This window comes from Aotus nancymaae, unplaced genomic scaffold (genome assembly GCF_030222135.1).
Source record: "Aotus nancymaae isolate 86718 unplaced genomic scaffold, 86718_ANA_hifiasm-v0.15.2.pri h1tg000007l, whole genome shotgun sequence".
NCBI lineage: Eukaryota > Metazoa > Chordata > Mammalia > Primates > Aotidae > Aotus > Aotus nancymaae.
The window spans coordinates 42,589,982-42,607,627 of record NW_026988418.1 but is presented as its reverse complement, the minus strand read 5'-3'; positions in this window follow the sequence as shown (position 1 = coordinate 42,607,627).

The following is a 17,646-nucleotide window of genomic DNA, read 5'->3' as shown; positions in this document are numbered from 1 at the left end:
TATTTAACACTGAGAATTTTTAAATTTCTTTGAGACTTTCCTGTGTAAACCATGGATTATTTGTTAGGGTGCTTTTTTAGTTTCTTGAAACAAAATATTTTTTAAGGCTACTATTATTTCGTTATAAACACACACACACACACACACACACACACACACACACGTCTGAGAATTCAGTCCATTTGTAAATTCTTTGAAATTTATTGAGGCCTTCTTTGGTGGTCTAATGCACAGTAAATTTCTGTTATTCCGTACATTCTTAAAAGGAGCATGTACTCTGAGTGACACCAGCAGAACAGTTGAATAAAAATCCTTAGGCTAGGCATGGTGGCTCACACCTGTAATCTCAGCAGAGGCTGGTGGATCACTTGAAGTCAGGAGTTTGAGATCAGCCTACCTAACATGGTGAAACTCTGTTTCTACTAAAAAAAAAAAAAAAAAAAAAAAAAAAAATTAGCCAGGTGTGGTGGCAGGCACCTGTAATCCCTGCTACTTGGGAGGCTAAAGCAGGAGAATCATTTCAACCCAGGAGGCGGAGGTTGCAGTGAGCAGAGATCACACCACTGCACTCCAGCCTGGGTGACAGGAGGAGACTCCGTAATAAAAAAAAATCCCCAGAAAATTTACCCCTACAAAGACACCAACTTAACAGGAATATACCGTTCAAAAAGCCTTTATGAGAACTCCAGAACCAATTGAGAGGTTGCAGCACCCTAGGCAAATGAAAAGCCACAAATAGCTGCATTAAAATAGTTACGAAAAAGAAGAAAAGCCTTTGCCTTTCACCCACTATATCCCATACCCCAAGTCAGCACTATGTGCTCATTTTATGTCCCTATATTTCATTCTGGTAATTCTTTGATTATTTTAAACTATTTTATTATTATTATCATCTGTTACAGTGGTCTTTGGTCATCGATCTTTAATGTTACTATTATAATTGTTTTGGGGGTTCCACAAGCTGCACCTATATAGGACAGCAAACTTAATAAATGTTGTGTTTGTGTTGACTACTCCACCAACCAGCCCTTCCCCCATCATTCTCTCCTCAGCCCTCCCTGTTCCCTGAGACACAACAATATTGAAAATAGGCCATTTACTAACCCTACAATGGCCTCTAAATGTTTAAGTGAAAGAAAGAGTCACATGTTTCTCACCAAAAAGCTAGAAATGTCTAAGCTTAGTGAGGAAAGCATGTCAGAAACTAAGGTAAGCTGAGAGCTAGGCCTCTTGCACAAACAGTCAATTGTGAATGCAGATTAAAAGTTCTTGAAGGAAATTTAAAGTACTACTTTAGTGAACACACAAATGATAATAAAGAAAGCTAGTTTTATTGCTGACATAGAGAAAGTTTTAGTGGACAGAAGATCAAACAGCCACATTTCCCACCAGTCAAAGCCTAATTCAGAGCAAGACATTAACTCTCTTCAATTCTATGAAGCTGAGAGAGGTGCAGAAGAAAAGTTTAAAGCTAGCAAAGATTGGTTCATGAGGTTTTAGAAAAGCAGTTATAACAGAAAATTGCAAGATGAAGCAGCAATTGCTGATGTAGAAGCTGCAGCAAGTAATCCAGAAGATTTAACTAAGATAATTGATGAAGGTGGCTATATGAAATAACAGGTTTCCAAAGTGTACAAAATAGCCTTCCATAGGAAAAGTATGTCATCTAAGACTTTCATAACTAGAGAAAAGAAGTCAATGTCTGGCTTCGAAGGACAGGCTGACGGTCTTGTTAGGGGTAAATGTGTCTTGTGACTGTAAGTGGAAGCCAATACGCATTTACTGCTCCAACCTAGGGTTTAAAGAATTATGCTAAATCTACTCTGGTCTCAATAAATTGAGCAACAAAGTCTACATGACAGCACATCTGTTTATGGCATGATTTAGTGAATATTTTAAACCCACTGTTGAGACCTACTGCTCAGATAAAAAGATTCTTTTCAAAATAATACTGCTCATTGACAATGTACCTGGTCACTTAAGAGTTCTAATGGAGATGTACAAGGAGCTTAATGTTTTTTTCTTGCTTGACAACACCAACACCCATTCTGCAGCCATGGTTCAACCAGTAATTTTCACTTTCAATTCTTATTAAAAGATATTTTTTGTAAGGCTATAGTGGCCACAGATAGAGTGATTTCTTCAATAAATTTGGGCAAAACAAACTGAAATAGTTTTGGAAAAAACTCACTATTCTAAGTGCCGTTAAGAACATTTGTGATTTGTGGGAGAGGTCAAAATATCAACATTAATGGGAGTTTGAAAGATGTAAATTCCAACTCTTATGAATGACTTTGAGGAGTTTAAGACTTCAGTGGAGGAAGTAACTGCAGATGTTGTAGAAGGAGCAAGATAACTAGAATTAGAAGTGGAGCCTAGAGAAGTGATTAAATTGCAGCAATCTGATAAAACTGCAACAAATAAGGAGCTTTTTATGGATAAACAAATAAAGTGGTTTCTTGAGATGAAATCTACTCCTGGTGAGGATGTTATGAACATTGTTGAACTTAGAATACTACAAGGACTTAGAATACTACGGAAAGTTTCTTAATAAAGCAGCGTCAGAATTTGAGAACATAGACTCCAATTTTGAAAAAAGTTCTACTGTGGCTAAAATGCTATCAAACAACATCACATGCTACATAGAAATCTTTCATAAAAAGAAGGGTCAATCAGTGCAGCAAACTTCATTGTTTTATTTCAAGAAATTGCAACAGCCATTCCAACCTTTAGTAACCACCACATTGATCAGTCAGCAACCATCAACATCAAGGCAACACCCACCACCTGCCAAAATATGATCACTTGCTGAAAGTTCTGATGATGGTTAGTAATTTTTAGCAATAAAGTATTTTTAATTAAGGTATATACATTTTCTGGACATAATACAATTGCATACTTGCCAGACTACTGTGTAGTGTAAACGTAACTTTTATTTGTACTGGGAAGCCAACACATTTGTGTGACTCACTTTATTGCAATGTTTGCTTTATTGTGGTAGTCTGAAACTAAGCCTACAATCTCTCTGAGGTATGCCTGTATAGTTAACACTACTGTACTGTACACTTAAAAATGTTTAGATGATAAATATTATGTGATATGTTATTTACTTTGTTTTACAAACAACAAACAAATTTTAAAATGCTTATTTTAAAATAAATTTGTTAAATTCAGAAACTAAAGGTTTTGAAATTTTTTATTTCCTTCCGTATTTCTGAAAATAGTTTTGTATAGCTAAGGACAAATTATTAAGCATTTGAAGATGACTGTTAATTATATCTTTTTAATCTCTGTTTTTTGACAATACATTCTTTTTGTCTTTATCATTTTAATTCTATTATTGACATAATAATAATTTATTTTGATCATTTGTTTTGAATTTTTTTACTTCTGTTTTCAAACTCTATTATTTTATTTTAAAGGTAGACAAAATATTATATGTTTTTACAAATGAAATTTCTGTGCCTTGAATTATAGTTTAATCCATTTTTAATTATAATTGGTGTTATATTTATACTTTTTATATCATCTAATGTTTTTAAACTCCCTTTGTTTCTTTATTTTCTGTTTTATCTTTTGTTACATATATTATATTTTCTTATTCTATTTATGTGCTTAAGAAATATATACATATATAATTATATAAAACATACATAAGCTATATGTTGTGTATGCTTTTGGTATGCTATAATTCTAGGTTTATAATATTTTTCCAAAAGTTGTAATGGTAAAAAAATTATAGTTTTTGAATAATGAATTGTATTTTTATTATTTTAAAGTTGTATTGGAATAATTGGACATCATGTAAAGTTATTTTGGAATAATTGGAAATCTAGTGACACAACTCTTCTCTTAATAGTTACACTTGCTTTTCTTTTTCTTATAACTTCCAGAACACTAATTTTTTCTTTAGTAATATGGTAGATTAATTTATTTTTCCTAACTCTTCATTTCCTTCCTATAGTAGATGTTTAATATACATCTTGCTTTGAGGTCTTACTCCTACAACAGACAAAGTATATAGTGCAACCACAGTGACTTTTAGCTTAGCATAGCTGTTTTCTTTAGTCATAGCATTGTGAGTGGATATGAAATAAATAAAGGGTTGAAATGTGCTTGTTTGTTTTGACTTGTTCTATTATGATTCTACCAACTACCGTAAGACCAGTTTACAATGAGCAGACATGTAAATGAAAAAATATTAGTTGCTTTAGTCTTTGAAATTTTAAAATTTTTTAATTATAGAATGCCTGACAACAGTAGAGGCTGTTTCCATACAGCTATTAGGTCTAACAATCTAGTTACTTTATAATCACATTCTCTAATATAAAATCTTCACACAAAGAAAGTTATAAAATATAAGATAGTGACCTGAACCCACCACTCCACTTAGAAAGAGTTCATTGCCAAAGCTGTTGAAGATCCCTGTGTTTCTTTACCTTACAACCCTGTTTCTCTGCTATCCTAAATTTCGTGTTTCTATTACTTAACTTTAAAATATTATTATTCATGTATAGTATATGTGTGTAATATACACATGATGCATACATATAATGCATATTATATGTGTGTCATATGTACATCTCTCTAAATATCTTTAGAGATATTTATTATTTTGAGTACATTTCTTATATTTAATTTGCAGTTATCATTAATTGATCGATTGATTTGACAGTAGTTGTAGTTGCTGAGTGGAGCTCTAAAGGCCTTCAATTTTCTCTCTTTTAGTAATTCCAGTATTGAAATTTGGAAGGAAAACTAACTCATTAGCCTTATCACACCTGGAGTAAGTAGTCAAAAAGACACTTTTATGTTTTGTATAAAGAACTCTTTAATGTATTGTTCTTTTGATATCAGAATTTAGGATTTTAATGATCTAACTGATTATAATTACAGACATTTTTCATTATACTCATGAATGATGAATGACCAAAAAGGCACTCTATAGAATTCTGATTATTCTAATCTAGTTTAAAATTAGAGAACTCGGAGGCAGTAATTTTGGGTAACAAAGCAAAGACTGTTTTGTGATTCCAGACTCCTCCTTTATTTAATTAAAGTTGTTTTTTTAAAAATTAATTGAGATTAAAGTGTTCTGGTTAATAGAATATTAGATCATGACCACTTCATTGAATATGCTTTGAAAGAGGAAATATTTTATACAAAATTATACTGACAAGTTCGCATATGGATTCACATTTCCAAATGATTTATGTGATCTTATAAATTTTATATGGTAATGTAGTTGTGATTTCAGCATTTTGTAGCATGTGAATGTGAAATCAAAATGAAAGCTATTTTATGAGATGTAGTGTACTTTCTTTTTCTTCTTATATCTAAAGAAAATCACCTTTCACTGTTAGTTTTGTCAAAATTCCTTATGTTATCTTTTTATTATGATGTATAACCTATTGATTTCTTTCCCTACCAATTATGGCCCTTATTGTATTTGTAGGAAGAAAGAAATACTAACTTGAATAATAGCAGTAGAGTGTTTTAGCTAGTTTCATAATGCAAATTTATTCTAATTATCGGTGTCATTTAGTTTGTGTACTCCACTGCCTAGCATCCGCCAACAGAGAAGGTGGTGATGAACACTGTTTAAAACACAAAACTTCCAAGTATTCTTTGAAATAAAGTAAAGATTTATCATTGACTCACTATTTTATTAGGGTGTTTTAATATTGGGTAATATTATAAGATACAGGGATATTTCCTCAGAAATATTTATTACCTTATTAAGGTAAACTGTCTTCCCTGCCGGTGGACAATATTTTATAGATAAAAATACAGAATCCTATAAACTTCACTGTTGGAGTCCAGCCACTTTTTAGCTGACAACACTATAAAGATTACTTTCATTCTAATTTTAAGGACAGTAGTAGTAGCACTTCAATTAACCAATTAATCAAAATAATATTCAAGTTTCTGCACATCTAGTTCATAAAGCCTCTACGTGTAGCACATTATTTCAAATGAATGCCACTTCCTGCTACGGTGGGTGTTCTGCTTGGCCTAGAAAAGCAAAGGAGTTAGCTCTTTCCATCGCGATGAAAAAAGTTAACAACACTGACACTTAAGTGACTATAATTAGCCCACTGAGATTAATTCAAGAACTTTGTACCTTTCCTAGCACCATTGTCACAGACTTATAGCACCCTCTAAATTGCAGTGGCTCATTGGTTCATTTTCCAAATGGTGTTCTTATTAGAATGCCTAGAAGCTCAATTTTTAAAAAATGATCTTTGGTACTGCAGTAAGCAGCCTCAATCAAAGAAAGTCTAGAGAGAGAGTATGTCTTCAAATTGTGGTGAATTTTCTCAGTGTTTGTATGAGAAAGACAAATCAAATGACTACTTATGAAAAACAAATTATGGTGATTGATAATGTGAAATAACATATAAATATTTTTTCCGGTCACATATCATACTACAGACAAGTTAAATTTTATTTTAATGCCTTTGTATGGTAGTAGGAAAAATATATACAACTTTTTTTTTTAAAGATTATTACTTATTAGTTTATTTTAAAAATACAAATAGTATTTTAAAAACTGTTTTATATAAATTTCCTCTGAAAACTGGGGGAATCAAAGTCAATTATCTGTAAATGTGCCCTAAAATTCTTAGACACATTTTGGTGAGTACAGAGGAAAGGAAGAAGCATTGTAATGAAAGAGAAAAAGATAATTTTAGCACAGAGGGAAATATGAAAGAAGTGCAATATCCACTAACATATGCAAATTTCTCAATATTTGACATTATTTTTGAGCCAAGATACAAAACAATGTCTATGAGAAATCAGAAGACTTACCTATACATTGAGGAAGTAGACAAATGCTGATTTTCAAAAGCAAAACTCTATTATTCATTAAGGAGAAATCCTTAATGAATTTCTCCTTAATTCATTAAGGATTTCTCCTTAATGAATAATAGAGTTTTGCTTTTATTATTAAGTCACAATAGCACCCAAAGCAGTTTTGTTTAGGTTTTAGAATACATTATTAGACTCTTACCTTCAGAATTTGTTTCACCTCATTGGGAAACTTAAATATGCAGCTGATTTAAGAGATATGGGAACACAAGTAATGACATCAGAGATCTGTTTCTGCATCTCTCAGCTCTGCTTATCTCTATATAGTCACCTGATTAGAGGCAGTGCTGTCCACTTGAAAAAGACAACCACCATTATTTTCACCTCAGTTACTGGAATAGGGAAGTACAAGCTTTCACCTAAGTTACTTCAAGAGAAAGGGATAATAGTTTCATCAAAAAAGTTTTGGTAATGAGCAAGGTTTGGTGGTCTACCCATCTTTGAGCCAATCACTCTGGCCAGAGCCACAAGACCATTTTCAGAATAATCTCACTGAGAAGACATGTGATCATGGAGAATCAAAAAATAATGCAATTCTCATCCTGGCTAACACAGTGAAACCCGTCTCTACTAAAAATATAAAAAAAAGAAAAATTAGCCGGGCATTGTGGCACACGCCAGTAATCCCAGCTACAGGAGGGGCTGAGGCAGGAGAATTGCCTGCGGTGGCAGAGGTTTCAGTGAGCTGAGACTCCATCTCAAAAAGATAAATAAAATAAAATCATGTGATTCTGATATCAGGAAAATAATGAAAGGGGTAATGAAGCAATGAAAACGGAAATAAAATATTTATCCAAGAGAAGGGGTTACTAAAGACAAATGAAGTTGTTACTGATCTTATGCAAAATTTTTATACAGATTAGCTCACAGATATTTCGTGGACATTAAGAATGTCAAAAATAATTTGGAAAAGCCATTGGATGTTCATTGAGATGAAAATAAAATAGGGCAGACTACCCTTATTTACTTTCTGAAAGGATTTTGAGACTGGTAAAGCAAGAGGGCTTTATAGATATAATGCACTTGAAATCTTTCATAATAAATTAGTGGAAAACATGATGAAATTTGAACTAAGTAACATTTCATTAATGGCAACCACTTGAACAACCTTACCAGAAAATGTTGTCTAATATGTCAATACTAACCTGAAAGGAATGATTTAAGGTTTTGTTTCAGATCCTAATTCAATTTTTTTCAATGTCTTTGGATGAAGACATTGAAAATAGGTTAGTGACTTGTGTGGGTTATAGAAAACTTGTGGGAAGAATAATATGTTGGGTGTCATATCTGATATCCAAAAATATCTTAACACGATAGATTAACAATGTAAATGTGATGAGATAAAAGTTAATTTAAAACCTAATATTTAGAACAAAATTACAACAAAACTTTTACGTAGACTATTAGCTATGCCTAAAGGTGAACGAACATTGTGTGTTAACAGAAGGCTCATTAGACTGAAGAACATTAGCTTGACAGAAGCTCAACTCACATTAACAATGTCATATTTCTGCCAAAATGAATTGAAATTATGATAGCAGGTATTAATAAATCTCACATTCTGATAATGATAGGTGGTATTAGAGTTTGAGTGCTGTCATGGCCTTAAAGAAGCACTGATAAATTTGAGTGTGTCCAAAGGAGACCTTTACAGAAAAATATCTGAAGATGTTCAGATTGGAGGGGATAATATTTAGGGGAAAAATAAAAACTACTTATAAGTACTTGAAAAACTTTTGCATAATTTGGAGTTCAGGTTTATTCTTTCTGCTTCCAAAGCCTTTATTAATATTTGAAATTTAGAAGTCTGGGAAATTTTTCTTCCAGGCATTTTTATTTCTTTTTAGTTTTGCAATAATTTTTTTTTTTTTTTTTTTGGAAGCAGAGTCTTGCTCTGCCCCCAGGCTCCAGGCTGGAGTTCAGTGGCCCTATATCGGCTCACTGCAACCTCCGCCTCCCAGGTTCAATCAATTCTCCTGCCTCAGTCTCCAGAGTAGTTGGGACTACAGACACACACCACCATGCCCAGCTAATTTTTATATTTTAGTAGAGACGGGGTTTCACTATGTTGGCCAAGATGGTCTTGATCTCTTGACCTTGTGATCCACCCACCTTGGCCTCCCAAAGTTGCAATAATTTTTTAAAAGTACTTTCACTAATTACTCAATTTCTAACAATGACAGAACTTCAGTCTGAGATTAGACAGCCATTTATTTGTGTCATTACAAGGGAAATCCATGCAATAAATATTTGCTTGGACTAGGTAACTTTGAATCCAAGTTCAAAATATTACTACTTTGAATTTCTATAAAATTATTTATAATTGAATGAAGCAGGTGATCGGACATATCTGGCTGAAAGAGTAGTTTCTAAGGAAGGCCACAGAGAAATAGCCTATCTGGCAGTAAGAACTTATGATCATTTTACAAAATGTATACTTAAAGACTAAAAAACAAAAGACCTTCTAACATTTATGAGATAAAGAAGAAATGTCTCTCCCTAGACTTGTTTTAGGGTGGACCGCTATGTGGACGGTTTTATAAAAGCAGCTATTAAAGACAATGAAAGTAGAGATAAGCAGCCTGAATTAAGGTTAGTACTAATTAGGGATTACTTCCTTATTATAGAATATTCAATAAATTCCTGAGTTTATAACATACAGGAGAGTTAAAATGTATCATCAAACAAAAGGAAAAAAGAAATATCTACTTTCATACTATTCATTTTAAGACATATCCTTTAAAATCCTGTGTGCTCTGCTTGCTCCGCTTACAGATTGCATTTCCCAGCAGAGGTGAATACTACTCAATTATATGTGGATTTTCCACTTACTTTTATTTATAGTTTTATCAAAAAACTGTGTATCACTATATGATATATTTGTGTTTTGCATGCTTTAGCAATTGCACAAATTGGCTTTTGTATGTATTCTTCCGCAACTTGCTTTTTTAGATCAGAAATTCATCTAAGTTGTATGAGCCATAGACTATTCATCATCACTAGTACTAGATTCCATTGGATTTTATGTATCTATACCTCTCCTCATGGAACTTTTTTTTTATTTCTAGTTTTTAATGTGTCTGTAGTTGCACAAATACAAGTGGATCTTCATAGTAATGGTACTCAAAGTTTGTCCTCCTGACCAGTAGTATCACTTGGGAACTTGTTAGATAGGCAAATTCTTCAGCCTCACTCCAGACCTGCTGAATCAAAAACTCTGGGGGTAGTAGGGTACAGTTTTTAACAACCTGTCCAGGTGATTCTGATGCACTTCCAAGTATAAAAACCACTGGTATCTAGTATATTTATAGAAATAAAATTGTTGGCTCATGCTTTATAAATCTTCATAATACATGGTTTTCTAAAATGGTTACACAAATTTTCAACTCACCCAAAATTTAATATAAGCTTCCATTGTTCTAGTTCTTCTAACAGTTGACATTGTCTGACTTTTCATAGTTTTCTAAGAATTTTTTAAGCATATATGGATAACTGATTCTATTGAATGCTCTTTTGTTGCATCTACTACTACAATAATATTTTTCACTTTTAGTATGTTAATGTAATGAATAAATTATCCTAAATTATTTTGGCTGGTGTAAACCTACTTCTGTCATTATATATGCCCACTTTTATATGTTGGTGGCTTCTATGTCCTAATATTTTTTATTTTTGCATCCACATTCATAAATGATATTGGCCTATCAATTTTCACAGACATTTTGTTTGACTTTTAAAATGAACTGGGTCTGGTGGATTTTTGACTTGTTTGTTTGGTTTTTGGTGTTTGGGAATATATTTATAATTAACAATTTGACTCCCCCAATGGTTTTGAACTATTCACTATTTTAATTTATTTTTAATATTTAATCATTTATTTTTCATTGAGAATTTATCTACTTTACATCTTTAAATTTATTGGCAAATATTGCCCAAGATTTTCTCTTATTATTGAAAAAATATAATTTGCATCTGTAGAGTTACATCTCTTTTTCCCCTTTCTCATTCCAAATAATCCTTGTGTTCTTTCTGTTTACTTCGCTAGCCTCTCATGTTACTTTTCCGTTCGTCGTTTTAAACTACTGGGACATTTTGTTCATGGCCTCCAAATCAAAGCAATTTATTTCAAATTCAAATACAGCAGACATTTGTTTTGTGCTGTATGAAAAAATACAAAGAAAATGTGTTCACTTTTTTGGAGGATAAAGTTATATACATTATTATAATTCAAGATTGATGAGAACAGGATTCTTATTAGTCTTTCTCACCCATGTACCTCTAATTTTTAGGTTAGTGTCTATAATCATGCTTATCTAGTGCTCAGTAATTTCTTTTTAAGGAAAGAACTGACTTATTAAAGAGTATGCACTCTTTGAATTCAGCCCCCCACCATCTCACATACCTTGAAAAGAAAGTGGTATATTTTCAACAGTTCTTCGGACTAAAAATGAATGGATTCTGTAAAATAACTATACAATAATTTAGCACTGTATTACCAGAATTCTTATGGGTTTCAATGGAAGTCATGAAATAAGGTAATTGTGAAATGTGAAATAAGTGCAAATTAGGTAATTGCACTTACCTAGTAAGCACATTGTTTATTTATTCAAACTTCTACTGTCTCTATTTCTAAAGTGGCATCATTGTTACTAGCAAATGTGGATATCCTAACCATGTTCACTGAAACCAGTCTATCTAACCCTGTGTCTATATCAGAATTACTAGAGGAGCTTTAAATACCTCTGGTCAATTGAATAGGAATCTCCCTAAGTTGGGCCTGGGCCCAGAAGATTCAAATATGGAGCAGCGTTTGAAAACCACTGGCATTAGTTAGATATTTGTAACACCTTATGCTTTAAATTCATTTGTGCCATTGACCTACATGGGCCTTTATTAGAGGAACAGTCTATTGAGGTCAAAAACCACTACAGCTAATAGCAGAGTACTCTTCCTGAACTAATTCGACCATTATAAGACACTTCAAAAGCAATTTCCTAATCTGTATTTTCACACTGTTGAAAATGCTTAAATAGTATGCTATGCTTTGTCAAACATTTTCCCATGTTTGAAATTTGATGCTTAATATGCATATCTTACCTTAAGCTCTTTCCTGATGTTAGTGAATGCTAATCTATTTTTAGTGAAACTAGTCACTCTTAGTTCGTAGTCAACAACAACTATAACAACAAAGACTGCTAACACCTTGTGAAGGGTGGCAGAACATGCCACCTAAAATATGCCACTTTGACATAAGCATTATTTTGAGCTAAAAGCATTTGAAAAACAGGAAGTGCAAGAAGGACATGCTGACTGCCCCTTTTTCATCCTGAAGGAGGGAAATAAAGCCATTCTATGGAAGTTGTCCTTCCTATATACCAGGAGAAAAATAACATTCTTATGACCGGGAATGGGAGTACAGTCTGAGTGAAATCTGTACAAACCTTGTAAACTCACACTAACCTTCATTGCTACTTTTGCACCATTAACTGCCCTATCTCAAGTCTCTTTGTCTTGTCACATTTTCATAATTTACCACTCTTTGTTCAATTCAGTATATAAACCCAACTCAACTCAACTCTTTTTTCTTTTAGACAGAGTCTTGCTCTGTCTCCCAGGCTGTAGTACAGAGGTGCAATCTCAGCTCACTGCAACCTCTGTCTCCCGGGTTCAAGCGATTCTCCTGCTTCAACCTCCTGAGTAGCTGGGATTACAGGCTAACACAACCACACCTAGCTAATTTTTGTATTTTTAAGGAGATAGGATTTCACTATGCTGGTCAGACTGGCCTTAAATTCCTGACCTCGTGTTCTGCCCACCTCGACCTCCCAAAGTGCTGGGATTACAGGCATGAACCACTGTGCCTGGCCTAAACTCAACTCCTAACTGCTCCTTGGGGTCTTCATTCTCTTATGGGGATTCTCATGTCAATATAAAATTTATAGAATGTGTATGCATTTATCCCATGAATCTCTCTTAGTCAGTTTAATGCTTAGGCCCAAATGGAGATCCTAAGAAAGTAGTGGAGTAATTTTTTCTTCCTTATACTTGAAACCAGCATTAAAAGTCTTAGTAACAAAAGGATCTCTGATTGGAGTGAGTGGTGTGGCAGAAGGAATGACAGGGTAGGTTTTAAAAATGCAACTGGCTTTAGTCCATAAAGAAGTACTTGTTTTGTGAATGAAAATTAGAAATGTCCATTTGGTTGCTTCTGTCATAATTTAACTTGCATATATGTAGCTATTTTTTTTCTTAGCCAATTTTGCTTGTATCAATTGAATCAGATAATTTCATTTTTTTAGCATATATAAAGCATAAGGTAATCATTGTCCAAATTACCTTCATAAACTAACTTGAGTTTGGTTATTATTTTTGTTACAATTTGTGGTGTAATTTTCTTATTTGAGAGAAAACATTTATTGTAGACTATGGTAGACAATTGTTTATCTTTCTTGTTTACTTTTTGGGAAACCCTACTGATTTTATTCCAAGGATTTGAATGAGACTCACCTCATCACCCAGCACTATAGGTCAGCTCCATATTTAGGCTGGTCCATCCAGCATATCTCATCTAATTTTATACTGTGGAGGGACACAGTGAGGAGTCCACGATCTAAGGGAGGCAAAAGAGATTTATTTCTAATGGGTTAGGCTGTAAAGACAACAAAAGGTGGCCAACTTTGCCTCTTTTGCAGAAAATTTGATTTATAATGACACCAATGCAGAAGAAAATAGGTCTGAGAATTGAAATGCAAGGCTGGGCATGGTGGCTCACACCTGTAATCCCAGCAGCACTTTGGGATGCCAGGTGGGTGGATCACAAGGTCAGGAGATGGAGACCACCCTGGCCAACATATTGAAACCCTGACTCTACTAAAAATACAAAAAAATTAGCTTGATGTGGTGGCAGCTCCTATAGAGCCAGCTACTCTTAGGAGGCTAAGGCAGGAGAATCATTTGGACCCAGGAGGCAGAGGTTTCAGTAAGCCGAGATCACACCACTGCACTCCAGCCTGGCAACAGAGTGAAACTCTGTCTCAAGAAAAAAAAAAAAAAAAAAAAAAACAGAAATACAAAAGATCTCTAATTATATAAATTGAGTATTTAGAAACAACTGTTTCCAATGTACTTTTTAGTATGTAGCCAATACATTCCTTATCAGCCTAATACTTAGTTGTGTTTGTCAATTGCAAGAGCATTTTGATCACTAAAATACTATCAATTTTTAACTGCTATCATTTGTGAGAAATAACCTTGCAATATTTTATGTGCCAACTAGGAAAGAAAAATTAAAAATTATCAAGTAAACATTGTGCAATTAATCTACAGTATCAAATTGCTGAAAATTTTAAAAACTGGTCAAATAGAACAATGATTCACATATGGTATCACAAATATTGAAGAAAAGAGTTTTGCAAATGAAATATCCTTAAATGTGCAGTTACAGAGACTGAGGTAGTAGATGATATACCTCAGCTTATAAGGAGTCAATATTTTTCATGTGATAAATTTTTAGTTGTTGGATACTGTGACTCAGGCTAAGTGTTTGTTTTGGCTGGAACTTTAAGAGGATTAATATAAAAATGAAAGGATATGTAATTCAGTTGATTACTCATGAATATAGGTAAATTCCTACAAATGAGATAAAATCTGATCTGAACAGAACATTGAAAAAAACATACACACACACACACAAGCCTTGGCATAGAGAAATTTTTTTCCTTCAGTGATATGGTTTGGCTATGTCCTCATCCAAATCTCATCTTAAATTGTACCTCCCTTAACTCCCATGTGTCTTGAGAGGGACTCAGTGGGAGGTAATTGAATTATGGGGGCAGATCTTTCCCATGCTGTTCTCCTGATGGTGAATAAGTCTTATGAGACCTGATGGTTTTATAAAGCGGAGTACCCCTACACAAGCTGTTTTGCCTGCCACCATGTAAGACGTGACCTTCTCTTGCACCTTCAGCCATGATTGTGAGGTCTTTCCAGCCATGTGAAACTGTGAGTCAATTAAATCTCTTTTCTTTATAAATTATCCAGTCTTGGGTATCTCTTTATTATCAGCATGAGAACAGAGTAACATGTCCATTGTTCATCAATTTAAGATATCTGACAGTATGATAGTCATGTACATTTTATTACTAAAAAGTCCCATTCCAAGCCCTGCATTAAAGGAAGGAAGTTAGAAGCAAAACAGAGTAAGTTCCAAGACAGAGACAGAGATTGGCAGTGGATACCTCCCTAGTATCTTCAGATTTATACAAACTTTCTAAAAATGGTAAAAATTAAGTCCACCATAAAAAATAACAGCTAATTGAGTTTCTGAAGTAGGGATAGATTAACCTTATTGTTTTAGATGTGAAAACCCAGACAGAAACAACTTAAAAACCAGAACCTATTCTGGAATACAGATTAAAAGCTTTTAGATCCTTGGCTTTGGTAGCTATCCCAAGAAGCAGATTGAAATAAAATTTACAGGAAAAATTGAACAGAAATTTAAATGTCATTAGATTTATTGCCTGATAAACTCAAGTTAGGGAAACAAAATCCTATAATTGTTTAACTACTAACATCATTCCCAGGTATGATGATCCAAACCTGTGCCAATGAGAAAAGAATGCCAAGTCATAGCAATTAACAGAAAATATTTTTCAAAATCTCCTTTCAGATATTATATTATAGCAATATATAAAATTGAAAGCTTCCAAATTGCAGAATCAGAAATAGCAGGTTGGTTTACCAGGGAACTCTCTTTACTGCAGAGCAGGGGGTCCTTTCTATATTTACATAAAGGACACAGTTCTTGGTGTAGACAGATGAATACTTATATTCTTTCCCCATCTGCACTGTCCAAATGAAGTTATAATTGAAGAGATTCTACTTACTGGCCCCAATACATTGACTATGATGAGAGTGGGTCCCAGACCACAAGAAGTCCCTTCAGACACTAAGCAAAAGAATGACTTATTAGCCACCTGGCTTAGACGAGGAACTGGCAACAGTAATTGTACGAGGTATTAAGTGATCTTATACTAGGGAAAATTTAAGTATGTCTATGTTGGTTTGTGATATCACTATACTAACTTAGGTACAGGTGTTTTAAAAATTTTCTGTATTGAATCAAAAATGTGAATGCTGGGAAGCAATAGATTAGGGAATATCTGCAGTTAGTTCTGTCTGACCTGAATCTCTGCATGCCAAGCTCCCAATCAGTATATGTTGTTCCATGAAGTATGAAATCTAGGTTTGGCACATGACCAAAACCTGATTGGATAACTCCAAGCACTAGTCACAATATTCATTAAGGAAGTAAACCATGATTTTGTCTAAGCCAGCGAAGATTAGCCCTGATATTTGTTGAAGATACAAGCAAGAACTGCCTTCTTGGCTCTAAAACTTCTACCTATACAAACAATTCAGGTTAAAAAATGTTTAAACTGAGAATTAAGTCAAAGAGAAAGGCAGAACCTAATGAAGAAATCAAAGCCGTAACAAAACTATTTGGGTCCCCAAATCTGTGCCTTAAGATAGATTCATCCTTGGACTTTTTAGTTATTTGAGCCAATAAACTTCATTTGTTTTGCTTAAACTTGTTTAATTTGATTCTTTTCATTTGTCATCAAGTTAAGTCAGAACGTAAAGTAGTAGTCACATACTCAAAAGCTACTGGGACCAGGACCATCACACAAATAAAAAGGGTGAGAAACTGAGGTTATGGATGAGCTGGGCCTGTGTGAATAAAAGAACATGTGACTGACCACAGTGGACATCAATACTCTGCTATACTGATTGTGGGAATGCAGACAATCATTTCATTTTTCTGATCTTTAAATAATGTATGAATTTTAACAGGAAGTCTTCAAAATTTGAATTTCTGACAAAGCATATTACTTATTATTTAATAAAATACAGCATCTAGGTCAAATCTTTGGAGTCTATGATTTTGTATATAGTTACTTAAAATAAGCAAATAATAATTTGTTGTCTATTCACATTATAAAATATGAAAGATATATATAAAAATTAGTTTTTGCCTGAAGTTGCTCATCCCCAATCATCCTCCCTGATGTTTCCAAGTCCCTAATAGGAGGAAAAAAAGATGTTCTATAAATATTTCTATATTATATATTTCCTGTCTTTTAAATCAGAGAATGTAAGCATAACATGTCTCTATATGTAGGCAAGGGATGTGGAGAACTGGAAGGAAAAAATGGTTACTATGGTAAATTGCAGAGTTTATTATTGCTCCAAAGCACTCTGTGCCATTAGAAACAAAAACAAAACCGAAACAAAGCAAGGAACAAAACGAATTTGTGTGTGGAGTTTGACTGGTTAACTACCAGTTTGAGATATTTGTCATGTATTTTCAAGGAAAAGAAATATGTTAGAATATATCTCTTATCTATTTGAAAAGTATCCTAGTTGTGCAGAATATATTTTAGTATTCAACTGTTTTAACACTAAAAGGTAAGATTTTCTGTGTGTGTAAATACTCACACCAGGCTTTCTGAGTACCATACTAAGTGAAAGAAGAAAAGATTACTACATCAATATCAAAATGGTGTCATATGAAAAATACAATCAGTTCCCTGGACATTTTGGTTTTATGTTTTTAAAGTTAATTATACCCTGGATATGTATTGCACTACAATGAAGGTGAGAAAAATAAAAATCCCCTTTGAATAACTGAAATGAAGTCTAATAAGATCAAAGGTATACATTCAGAAATTATAAAGTAAAAATTATATTAGGAGGAATGTGAATCCAATGTAA